Genomic DNA, 13,025 nt, shown 5'->3' on the forward strand with positions numbered 1-13,025 from the left:
TCTTGTTTTTCTGGGCTGTGTGGCCGTGGTCTGGTGGATTTTGTTCCTAATGTTTTGCCTGCATCTGTGGCTGGCATCTTCAGAGGTGTATCACAAAGTCTGTTTCAAAAGTCAGAAACAGACTTTTCTCTGTGATACACCTCTGAAGATGCCAGCCACAGATTCAGGCGAAACGTTAGGAACAAAATCCACCAGACACGGCCACACAGCCCAGAAAACCCACCAGAACCAGTTGAATCGGCCATGAAAGCTTTCGACAATACATTATCTTGTTCTTGATTGTTTCCTGGCCTGTTTATCCTTCCCCAGTCCTGCAATTAAGTTTGTGTGGGGAAATGTTGTGGTTTCCTGAAAGACTGAGAAATAACTGAATGGGACCTATCCCTGTGTTTCCTGAGTTTCTTCATCCACCCAATTGATGATTGTTTTCTCTCTGCTATCTGCCTGATTCTTTCGTCTCTTTCGTTTTGTGCCCACCCTCCCTTTTCAGAGTCCAAGCAATCTATATTTCCTAAGTGCTTCTAGATAAAGACATACCAAAGTAAGATAAAGCAGATAGAAGGTAGGCCTTTATCTGATGCAACAAAATTAGCTCCTTCTCCACTACAGACTCAGCAGACTATTGTGCATTTAAATGAGCGTTGAATGGAGACTGAGATATCTAAGCAGAAATCCAAAGCTGCAGTTGTAGTAGATACAGACAATCTGAAGTCTGGCTTCATTAACTCGTAATTCATTTCTAAAGGAGGAAGGTCATTAAATTCTGCGTTGTCTACTTTCTCCAACTGTGCAATCCTAAATGCAGTTATACAGTGGTCTTATGAGATGATAACTCTGCTTAGAATTGCATTATAAACCACTGGTTTCCTTGCTAAAAAGAACTCCTCTTAGTTTGTCAGAGAGGGGTAGAGAATTTTGCAGTTTTCAGATAAATTAGGAACTTCATACTCCTTAGTTTACCAGCATGGCCAATTGGCCATGCTGACAGAGGCTGATGGGAATTGTAGTTCCTGAACATCTGGAGAGCCGCAGGTTCCCTACCCCTGGTATATACTCGTGTATAAGTCGACCCTCATATAAGTCGAGGCACCTAATTTTACCACAAAAAAACTGGGAAAACTTATTGACTCGCGTATAAGTCGAGGGTGGGAAATGCAGCATCAATTGAGGCATCAGTAGGTTAAATGTTTTTGAATATTTATTTCAAAGAAAAACAGTAAACTGGCTCTGTAAGTGGAAAAGGGGGTCAACAAGAACAATATGGTATCAACAATAACTTTAAAAGTACAAAAACCTCAGCTCAACCAGCAACCAAGCTAAAACACAAGAGTTAAAATCCTTCAAAACTGGATTCCTCATTATCATCTGTATGTCCAAATGTAACCCAACTTAGATTTTAAGAGGGATATTATCAGAAATGAAAAATCTACTATTAGCTTCCATTGTAAACAATGGGAGATGGGTCATCCCCTTTGGGGGGTCAATAACTTTGGATCCCCTGACCCAAACTTCACCAAACCTGGCTGGTATCATAAAGAGACTCTCCTGATGAGACCAGCCAGGTTTGGTGAAGTTTGGCTCAGAGGGTCCAAAGTTATGGACCCTCAAAAGGGTAGCCCCATCTACTAATAGCTCCCATTGAAAACAATGGGGAATGGGGGCACCTCCTTTGGGGGTCCATAACTTTGGACCCCCTGAACCAAACTTTACCAAACTTGGCTGGTATCATCAGGAGAGTCTTCTGAGGGTACCCTGAAATTGTAGTGCCGCTATCATACAAACTGCGCCCCTGCCACGGGCAGTGCAAAGTAAAACACACAAAAAATTTTAATGACCCAAGATATAAGTCGAGGGTTTCTTCAAAGCATTAAAAATGTACGAAAATTTAACTTATACATGAGTATATATGGTATTTGCATTTGTAGATTTTCAGGATGAACAATGTTCTGAGGTACTGTTCAGTTTATTTAGACTCTAGAAGGCTCTACAGTTAATGTTTTATATTATAAGGACAAAAATTGTTTTTGCTAAAATAAATATCACACAATTTTTTTCTTTTACCATGCTTTGTATACATGGCACCAGTCAGTCAACTAAATCTTTATTACTGTCATAGACTCATATAAGATAAATTGAATTGAATTGATAGTACACAATAATAAATTGAATTGATAGTACACAAAAGAAAACATATTAAAGTAGTAAGCATAAGCACTAAAAAGGGTGAAAACATAAAGGAGGATAGGTATAAGAAGACACTAAAATTGTTAAATTGAGGATTATAGCTATCAGGACATTATATCTACTATGTTGCACAGACCATCCTATGATGTGTTCCGAGTGCTGTAATAGTCATCTTGTAAAGCAGGTTGTTGGTATTTCACATTGCATATGACCAACTGGGACTGAGAGAAATAGCTTGCCTAAGTGGATTCGTGGCAGATGTGAGAGTTTAACAAGAATCTTCCTGGTACATAGTCCTTTGGCAGCTTTACCATCGTAAAATGCCTCTAAGATGTTACTTCAAGGACAGTTACTACATATGACCATTTTTTTAAAAAAGAAAATTTTGTCAAAACAATGATGTTATTGCATTGGAATACAACAGTCACATGAATTCAACAGCAGTACTGCTTTCTGGACTGCTATCTCTTGATGAAAAAAAAATCTGAGCCTTGAGGTTTCAAATGAAATCAGGGCTAGGGCTTGATATCACTTCTGGTGAAAACCATAAGTAACATCATGAAGGCTCGCTACAGGGATTTACAAGCCAGCTATCCATAAAACCATAGCATTTTTTAGGAAATGCTAGAGTGTCCCACATGAAAGCTCTCCCAGTATTCCCTGGAAGTGATGCTCACAAGCATTCAGCACAATTCCGTCCCACACCATTTCTCACCCCCCTTAAGTTCTCTTTTAGTGTCTAGAAAAAAGCCTGTGGACACCATGTTGAGGAACCCTGGTTGTGAGAACTACATTCTGTGGAAGCAAGGTGTATGTATTTAGGGCTTCCCCACCCCAATATCACAGGGAACACACAGAACCCTTGACCTGGAGGATTTCACTCTGTTTATTTTTTTTATTTCTGGGAGTGAGGGGGAATACAAGCACTGAGTCTATTGATCCTGTGAAACTGTGAATTAACTGTGGTCCCTTTAGACAAGGCAGTTATTAGGATGTTGTGAAAGCTTCATTCGACTGAGAGGCTCTGTTTGTGAGCCTGAATTTCTTCAGATAGTTCTATCCCCACAACTGTAGTACTTTTAAAAGTTAAATAGGCTTAATTCACACATGTACATTGCAGACCTGGGTAAGTTTTGATTAACCAAAGAGCTAAGTCGCTTCATTCCAGAGCGAATCCATCTTCTGAATGGTGTTCACAAAGCAGGACCCCCCTTTGCACTCCAAGATCTAGTTCCAGTTTCATTCAAATTATTGAGAGCAGGTGAAAAGAGCTTGGGGTGCTGGTAAAGCAGGTTGGTGACTAGGAGTGCCCAGCTTCTAGTTGCTGCATCTGATTTGCATAACTTCTTGTTACCTAGATTCCAGCTCATCTGGCCACATTGATCCATGTTTCAATAACCTCCATGGTTTGAAATTTGCAGTAAAAAAGTAATTCTGTGCACAGGGCTGCCCTTGAAGAAAAAAAACCAAAGAAACTTCACAAACCCCGGTCCAGACTTCCAGGCAGCAACCCTAACTTGTTCAATTAGGAGCTAGCCACTGGGAACATGTCTCCTGCTCACATTTTGAAACAGTTACATTGGCTGCCAATCTGTTTCTGCAAGTTCACCTAAGAAGTTCAATGCGCGATACCTTTAAAACCATGACCTGGGATCTACTTACTGCTTCGAAGCACTGTTTCCTTCAATATTTCTCTATACTCAGTGGTAGGATCCCAAAATTTTAATAACAAGTTCCAATGGTGGTGGATTCAAAACAGTGGCGCCCGCCTGATACACACCTCCAGTCCCTATTGGCCAAGGAGCCGTTGCTCTAGCTTAACTCCTTCTCGGCACTCAGAGAATATTAGTAACCAATTTCTAGAGAAGTGGTGAAAACTGGTTGGTTCCAACCTTACCTGTAGCCTCCAACTACAGGGCCCAGCGTAATTTTTGCATAGAAATGTCAAAAGTAAGCCAGAATTTGCCAGGTAGGATACAACATGTTCGACAAGTGTTACAAGCCGCCAGCACAGTCTTTCTTTAGCATATTTCTGTTAATGGTAGATTTGATTTAAATCATGATTTTTTTTAAATCTAAGAGACTCATTCTTCCTGGTATAAACTTTTAACATTTTCAACCAGAAGGGTTCATTTTTTTAGAAAAATAAATTCTCAAGATTAGTTTTACAGTTGTATCAAAAAATTACTGATTTATTCTTATTATTAGGTATCACATTGATTGCTAATTGTGAGGGGTATTGCAAAATACGCGAACTATCACCAGTTTAATAGGTTGTAATCATTCATATTTGAGGACAGCTTTCTGCTATACTTAATGGTTAAATAAGTGTAAATAATCATTGCCATCGAATAACAATTTTTTAAAATGAAGTTTGCTTCGCAAAACTGTTCACCGCCATTATAGATGTATGTAATCCTTGAATTTGCTTAAACATCCATATTTGTTAACTGATGTGGATTTAGAAGCAAAATATCTTTTAAAACTTTACATCAACAGCCAGGCATGCACAAGAAAAAATTTCAAGACATCGCGCATCCTTTACTCAACCTCATTTTCCCTAATTTATGTCCATTATCTTGGAAAGAAGAAACAAGATTTCCGCTATCAGCTCCCAAACAAATTTCTCAGCTTGGAATGAATTAAATCCAAGGGAAGTGAGCTACTGCCGTTAAAAGTGGTACCAATCATTACTTCAACAGTCCTGAAATCCAAATGCTTAATAATAAGTGGACTTGCACTAGTTTACATTGCCCTGACTTTCTTTAAGACATCAGCAGCAAATATATATGTCTTGAATTGTTTATTATAGCTGGCATGTACTGCTGGATGATTCCTGGATATCCATCAGTCATATCCATTTTCATAGCTTAACTCTTCTAATGATGTCTTGAAAGTAAAGTCCCAGCTAACTCTTCTTTTCCTGCACTTAAGATTTCATCCCCTATCAATGGATATTGACAATATTTTTTCACTTTTAAAACGTGAGCTGAAAACAGCAATTTGTCTCATTCTTTTAAAATGCTTGTGGAATTCTAATTCCCAGGCAGTTTGGAATTATTTTATAATTTAATTCTGTTCAGTTTTGTTTTTTAAGAGCTCCTTGTGCAAAGCCATAAACTTAGCACTTAAGACTTAAGGGGTTGATTCTGTGTACATAGATTTTAAAATGAGACAATGGGTCTAAGGTCTTTTCTCAGCTCTGTATGTTTTTTATAACACTTTTGCAGTGAAAGAAGAAGCATGTTATCTCTGGGTAGTTACAAATTTAATAGTTTTGCAAAGCCTTACAAAACAAACATTTGCTTATAATGTTCTCTCTAGGTAGAAATAGAAACAATAGGTAATTAGGTAAAACTGTCCCTTATTTCACTTGATGAATAACTTTTCAATTATATTATATCTTAAAAATAAAACTATAGAAAGATATTTCCTTTTAAAAGTTGTCTATTTAAAAAAATCCAATTTAAAAATCTGATTTAAACCCCAAACATGCTGATTGTTTTAATTTGATTTTTTTAATTCACTCCTGCCCAGATCAAATTGGTAGGACTTTAAAGGTCAATTCCAGTACCTGCTCAATTGAGCCTGGGGAGCAAACTTAGAAGCCAGTGCAGGTGGGACAAGACTGGAGTGATAAAGGTTCCTACAACTCCCCATTCCCAGTCAGCCTCTGACTGCAGTATTCTGTACCAAATGTCTTAGCTTTCTGGAAAGCCCTTCTAGAGCAGCCCCTCATAGCTGTTAATACTATACCAATATAACCCTAGATGTTACCTTGGGGCATGCACCAGAGTGGCAAGACCTTATTCGCCCAGGAAGCGACTGCAGCTGGCTCAGTAGTCAAAACTGGTGACCACCACCACTGCCACTTGTTTGTCCAACAGGAGGCCTCCAGGTCCAGGAACACCTCCAAGATTCAACTCTATACCTTTTAGAGAGAGTGCAACCTCTATCAACAACAGGAGATAAACCCATTTTTCTGATTCAGACCTTTCCCCTACCAGAAGCACCTCTGGTTTGTTGGGATTAAGTTTCACCTTTATGAGGCCTCATCCATTCACTGAATTTTTTCCCTAAGCACCTCTTTCACATTTTCCACAGCCTCTGGGAGTTTGCTTATAGCACAAGTTAGAGCTGAGTGTCATTTGTATGTATTGATGGCAGCTCAGCCCACATATCCAGATGACTTCTCCCAGTGAGCTTTACCCATAGATGCTGCAAAAAAACATGTGGAACAAGATGGAACCTTGGGGAACCCTATTGTACAAAGGTCAAGGGTCAAAGCAGCAGCAGTCATCCAGAACTACAATCTGAAATCTACCCCTCAAGAGAGGACTGGAGCCACCAAAGCGACAGTTTCTTCCAATCTCAAAGGTAATCCAAAATGATACCATGATTGATGACATCCAAAAGCTACCAAGAGGTCCAGGAGAATAAAACCAGGTTGCATTCCTCCCTGGGTCCATCTCTCCCACTGAATGCCATCCACCATGGTATCAAGGCTCGAGTTTTGAAGTTTCACAGAACCAGGCCTTCCTGAAACCAGATTTGAATGGATCACTCGAACCAGGCCTGAAACCAGATTGAAATGAAAGGGTTGGCTCCATTGACAAACACTTTGCTCAAGATTTATCCCATATCAAGATGTTCGCTATTATCATTTTCTCCTCTAGGAGTGATAAATATTGGATACAATTTGTTTTTTCCACATTGCCTATAGGATATTCAAAGTAATTTGACAGGTAGGAGCATAGTTTACATCAGGCTACATTGTGATGACTGTGTCGAAATGAGGCTAAGTTGGAAAGTCAGTACAGAATTGGGTATTTTGAAAATCTCTCTCTTTTTTTAAAACAGGCTTCTAATCTTCAAGTCTGCAAAGATAAGAAACTTTGAAAGATAGTATACCCAGTTGGGGCAGGGTTCCATCACCCGGCATAAATCTTTGACATTTCTCATGGAATACTGCAGGATAATTTATGCTACATAATAAAATAGATGTACATTTAAATCATATATAGAAGTGGAATTATGGATTGTTTTGATGAGAATCTTGACTTTTAAAAATACTTGTTAAATATACACCACGGTATGTTTGAAAATATAATAAATATGAGTAAGTGAGGTTTGATCTTGGATTCTCACTTGTACTTCAGAGAACAAGATTTCGTAAAATAGTTTTCCTGATCTGTGTTTGTGTAAGTGGATGGGAAGGATATCTCCCAGGGGTTGGATCAGAAGAACTAGGAAGAAAATTGTAGCTGCCTTGGGCTTCTCTTTCTTTTTCTTTCTTTTTTTGGCAGTGTATCACTTCTCTCATGGCAAGCATGTAAATGGGCCAGGTCCTCTGAGTATAATTCTCTTCTACTGCTGCTGATTGATTTGTGAATGTTTAATATTGATGTCATAGCTTTAGTAATGATTCGTTTGCATACTTGAGGCGTACTAATTGAAAATTAGTAGCAAAGTTTTGAAAATAAAGATGGGGCTACCTCAGTGGCAGCTTATTAATGTTACTAACCTGTCTTCTAAATGCGGGTTGCGGGGAGGAAACAAATGAGGTAATGAAGAAACAGGACCAAGATTTCAGAATATTGAATTTATTTACATCCAAAATGTATTATTATTTGCCTTTCTACCTTATAGAAATCAAGGCAACTTACAATTTAAACAACACTCAAACTCAATAAAATACATCAAAGTCAATAACTTTAAACTATTTATAGGCAATAAAAATGAAATTTATGGAATACTGTCATGAATAAAACTGTCTTCAGCTGCCTCATGAAAACTGAGAGTGAGGGGTCCAGGCATATCTCCCTGGGGAAGTTGTTCCATAATCATCATGGGATCGTTATCACTGAAAAATTCTTGACTTGTAAAATCTTACCCAGAATGAAGCTTTACTTGATGGGGATAGTCAAGATACCCTGCGGTATTAGTAGCTGGGGTATGAATATGTGGGGAATAGGTCTGTGGGTCTACAGGGAAGCACAGGAGTTATTTGTGTATTTCCTGTGTTATGCAGGATGTTGGATTAGATGACCCTTGAGATCCCTTCTAGCTCTATGTTTCTAAGATGGTCTTTCAGATATGTCAGTTCAAAGCCATGAAGAGTTTTAAAGGTCAAAGCCAACACCTTGAGTTAGGCTTGGGAGTGAATCAGAAGCCAGTGTAATTGCTGAAATATTGGGGTCACATGAACCCAGTAACTGGCCCCAACTAGCTGTTTAGTTGCAGCATTCTGCAACTCTTCTGAAGCCGCCATCTGTTCCCGCGGCATTCCTGACTAACGTACTGCAGTCTAGATATGGAACTGGCGTAAGGCATGGGTAATTGTGCTTAGGTTAGAAAGAGAGAGCCGTGAATGGGGCAACAGCCGAACTCAAGTGAGACACATGTTCTTACTACCGCAGCCCCCGATTTTTTCTTAGGTGCATCGCTGTGTTGAACAGCACTCCCAAGCTACAAACCCTGACATACCAAGGGGGTGTAAAGCGGTAAGCAACTCACCAAGGCAGGGGATATCTACAAGTCCCTATACTCTGCTTTTCAGTTGTTCCCTGAGCACATCTGTCATGTCAGGGTAAAGTTTCAGCTTGTTCAGTTTCATGCAACCCATTACTGACTCCAAGCTCTGATTTAGAAGGTCAGCAGCTTCTGTAGAATTACATGGAAAAGATAGGTAGAGTTAGGTATCAAATTCTCACATCACAACCCAGACCTCCTGAGGACCTCTCCCAGTTGCTTCATGTAGAGATTAAATAGCATGTGAGATAAGTTCAAGCCCTGAGGATTCCCACAAGCCATTGGTCCTTCAGCACCACCTTCTGGGACCAGCCTCCCAAATAGGACTCAAGCCTCTGTGACCCAATGCCCCTTAGTCCCAGCTCCAAGAGGCAGACCAGTAGGATAACATGGTCAACGTTATCAAACACCACTGAGAGATCCATCAGAACTAGCAGTGTCACACTCCCACATCTAGTTTTTGGTAGAGGCTATCAATCAAGGTGGCCAAAGCAGTCTGTGTTCCAAATCCTGACCTAAGGCCAGATTGACACAGGTGTAGAAAATCGATAGGGTAGGAAACCTTTGTGAAGTATACTTGATGTTGTACATGGTCGAATGCAGAACACTAATGTCAGAAAACTGTAAACAGTGTCTCTGTGATATTACAGAGTCACAGAAGGATGTACAGAGGTGATGCCAGGATTATACTGTGAGATGTTAGTTTTAATTTGTATGTTCATGAACAATGGCTACATCAGGGCTTACTAAAACAGTTGTGTAGGCACTCTCCTTGTCACTTTCAGGTGAACAAATCAAACAGGTTTTTTTAAAACAGTGCTTTTTAAGATCACAAATGTGGTCTGTATGTGTGTGAACGCAGGGCTAATACAAAAAAAAAAAAACAAAATGAGTAAGCTCTCAGAATCTCCCATTTACCTATCACTGAAATTCTTTAGAGATTCTTCTGAAGTTTCTAGGCAGGGGTAGAGATACCTGCGGCTCTCCAGATGTTCAGGAACTACAATTCCCATCAGCCCCTACCAGCATGGCCAATTGGCCATGCTGACAGAGGCTGATGGGAATTGTAGTTCCTGAACATCTGGAGAGCCACAGGTTCCCTACCCCTGTTCTAGAGGTAGAAAGTAGATAGCAGTTTACTGGTGGAATACTTATTATTTTCTAACAGTCCACTTCAAACCTGCTAAATGCTTCATCAGCATGCCAGTTCTTAAGAAGAGTGTGATTCAAAATTAGTTGATTTAGATTAATTGTGCCTTAAATGCTAGAAGATGCTGAGTATTTTTTATTTATTTAAAAAGAATTAGCTCAGCCTTTCTCCAGGAGCTCAAAGTGACAAATGTGCTTCCCTCATTCCTGTTTTATGTATTTGAGGTATATTAGACTGAGAAATAGTATCTGGCCAAGTATCTGTTTAATTCTCAATTCTAAAAAATAAGGCCTGTTTGACAGTGGAATGCACTACCTCGGAGTGTGGTGGAGTCTCCTTTTTAGGTTTTTAAAGAGAGGCTGGATGGCCATCTGACAGGAGTGTTTGATTGTGTGTTCCTGCATTGCAGCGGGTTGGACTTGATGGCCCTTGGGGTCGCTTCCAACTCTATGATTCTATGAGTAGGGATTTGAACCCAGGTCTCCTTGATTCTAGGCAAACAACCTTGCTTTGCAAATCAGAAATACATCAGTAGACTCTGAGGATGCCAATAAAATAAAATAAATCATGCTGGGCTGCACCATCCAGTTCTTTGTCAATGTATTCACCAAATTAAGTTATTCAGACAATTTGTATTTTAGTTTGTCTGGTAAGATTTTTCCTTTCCTTGTCCTTTCTTCGTTCCTGTAACAGTCAACTTGATTCCATTTGCTGTTTTTGTAATATAATCCAGACATTTATTGCTATGCCCCAAGAATGGACAATTTTTCATTCTCTCACGTTCCTGATCAATTCTGTAAAAAGCAGATTTAATCATCTGTGCTGATCTGAGCAGAACAAGTGAATCACAAATCTTTGTTGGTACTTTGTGTTCTCTACAATTGCCACTTGCAAAATTTATGAAAGGCAGGCCTTGAGATAATCAAGTTTGATTCATGTTTTCATTGAGAAATAAAATTTATGAAAGGCAGGCCTTGAGATAATCAAGTTTGATTCATGTTTTCATTGAGAAATAAAAAAGAAAACATTGAGAAATAAAACTCCAGTGAGTGCAACAGTGCCAGGTATAAAACAAGAATATAATCTATGTTCAAGAGAATGTTAGGATTTTCCCCAAAACTTATCAGGGCCTTCATAGTGAGAAAATCAGTAATACTGGACAGCTTCCCTGAAAGATAACTTGTTGAGGGTTATTAATCTTCTCTTGTTATCTGCAGCTACAAATGAATACAGGACTCAATCCCAGTTTAAGGGGGCAACAGTTAAGCATACAAGTCCTGAGCTATGCTACATATGGGCTGAGAATATGCCCCTTGAATACCCTGCAGTATGCAGGCCTTTCATGGCAGACACATAGGTATTCCTTGGAAGGTGAACTGATGTGGAAAGATATTCTGAAGTATTGTATTATAAGAACAAGGCATAGAAATCCCAAAGATTTAAGATCTACCTGATTCTCAAATGCCAAGAATGCTTTCATAATCCAAAAGCCAGACAGCAAAAAGAGTCTAGAGGAGTAGACTGTGGCACTTTACAGATTGATTGGTTTCTTTGGTCGATTCTGCACAGCATAATAATGAGTTATAATAATAATAATAATGAGTTATATCCATTCTTTTTTAATCCAGGTCTACCGTTTTTGTCCTTTGCATGGGTGCCTGTTTTCTGTGAAGAAAACAATACGTTTTCTTTCTGCCCCTTTGCACAAACCCACTTTTCTTTTACAATGCAAATGCACAGGCACAAATATCCTGTTTTTCCTGCGTTCTGATTGGCTGTTCCATCACCACAGTCCCCCTTCCACCCACTCCCATCCTCTGCTAAGGGACCGCTTCTGATTGGTGAAGAATCTACAGCAACCCTGGCAGCCCAAGCAGGACCTCCCCCTCACATTTCTACAGCTTATGGGAAAAAAAGGTTAGGGCTTTGAAACCACAACGCATGTAAACATAAAGCATGCAACCTTCCCCCCAACATTGTGATATACAAAATAATAAAATCTGTCCAAAAAGGGAGCAAAGCGATATGTCCCATCCACATTCAAAGATGTGCATCTACCTAGCTGTATGTTCTGAACGCCCAAAAAGTAATTTTAAAAATGGAAATGGGACTTCCAGTGGCCCCATTTGTTGTGAATCTGTTGCTGTTCACATTTGGGTGAAATGGCACTCGCAGTCACTGCCGAGAGGAGAAAACATGCTTGGGGATGTTTCTGAAATGGCGGGCCATCACACTGGTTGACAGCGCAGCAGAAACAGAACTGATATGACGTAACACAGGAGACTGTGTGGGGGGCCAGAAAAATAAAGCGGTTGGGTGCCTGTACTGTTCCTTTGGAAGCAGGTTCAACCTGGGATTTTTCAAAAAGATTGTGATTATGGTGTTTTAAAAAAAACTGGGTTGAGGAAAATATAACGATTCAATCCCCTTTTGGGAAAGGGACCCATGCAAAGTTCTTCCCCAAACTGGAATATTCCCTTCGTCAACCCGTTATATTTCCACCATGCGGAATCAACCTTTGTCATGGCATGAATATTTATAGGCAAGTGCCTTTGTTATCAAATACGTGAAAGTACAGATGCACTGGAAGCAGGATAACCACTGGAGTTGAATCAGCCAAAACTTTGCCCTTTCGTTCCATTCAAATAAAAGGGACAAAAGTTCTTAATTTTGGATGGTTTGCTCCCTTGATTATTAAGTGGCTGCAAAGGGCTGTCTTGATCTTTAGAATATTATGAACTGTTGAAGATTGTTGAGCATTTTCAAGTCTTCCGTACTTTGACTAGTCTATGAGAAATGTTCCGTGAATAAAACTGGCAATGTATCTGCAACTCATTACTGGAGAAATTGGCAGACGTGGAACAAAATGGCAAATGGGAGGTGATGAATGAATGCTTGTTTCACTTTCTGGAGGTCATTTTTATAATATGTTCGTTGCACTCAGTTGATTTAGAAACAGTTTCATGGCATGTAGCATTTGAGACTGATCTGAGGTATGTTGAAGCCAAGGAATTGGCTTTATATCCTGGCTCTTTCTGAGCATGGGGCTTGGGGTTCCCATTGTGACAGAAATCCTGGAACCTTACTAGGGCACAAGAGTAGAATCATAGACTCATAGAGTTGGAAGAGATCCCAAGGGCCATCAAGTCCAACCCCCTCA

At 39.7% G+C, this 13,025-nt stretch overlaps 1 protein-coding gene across 2 annotated transcripts in view; it reads left to right on the top strand.

Annotated features, from left to right (window-relative positions):
* The window catches only part of GGA3 (golgi associated, gamma adaptin ear containing, ARF binding protein 3), a 38,632-nt gene that overhangs the window by 1,771 nt on the left and 23,836 nt on the right, over positions 1 to 13,025 (top strand). The gene's annotated exons all lie outside the window — the stretch shown is intronic.

This window comes from Sphaerodactylus townsendi, linkage group LG03, assembly GCF_021028975.2.
Source record: "Sphaerodactylus townsendi isolate TG3544 linkage group LG03, MPM_Stown_v2.3, whole genome shotgun sequence".
Lineage (NCBI taxonomy): Eukaryota > Metazoa > Chordata > Lepidosauria > Squamata > Sphaerodactylidae > Sphaerodactylus > Sphaerodactylus townsendi.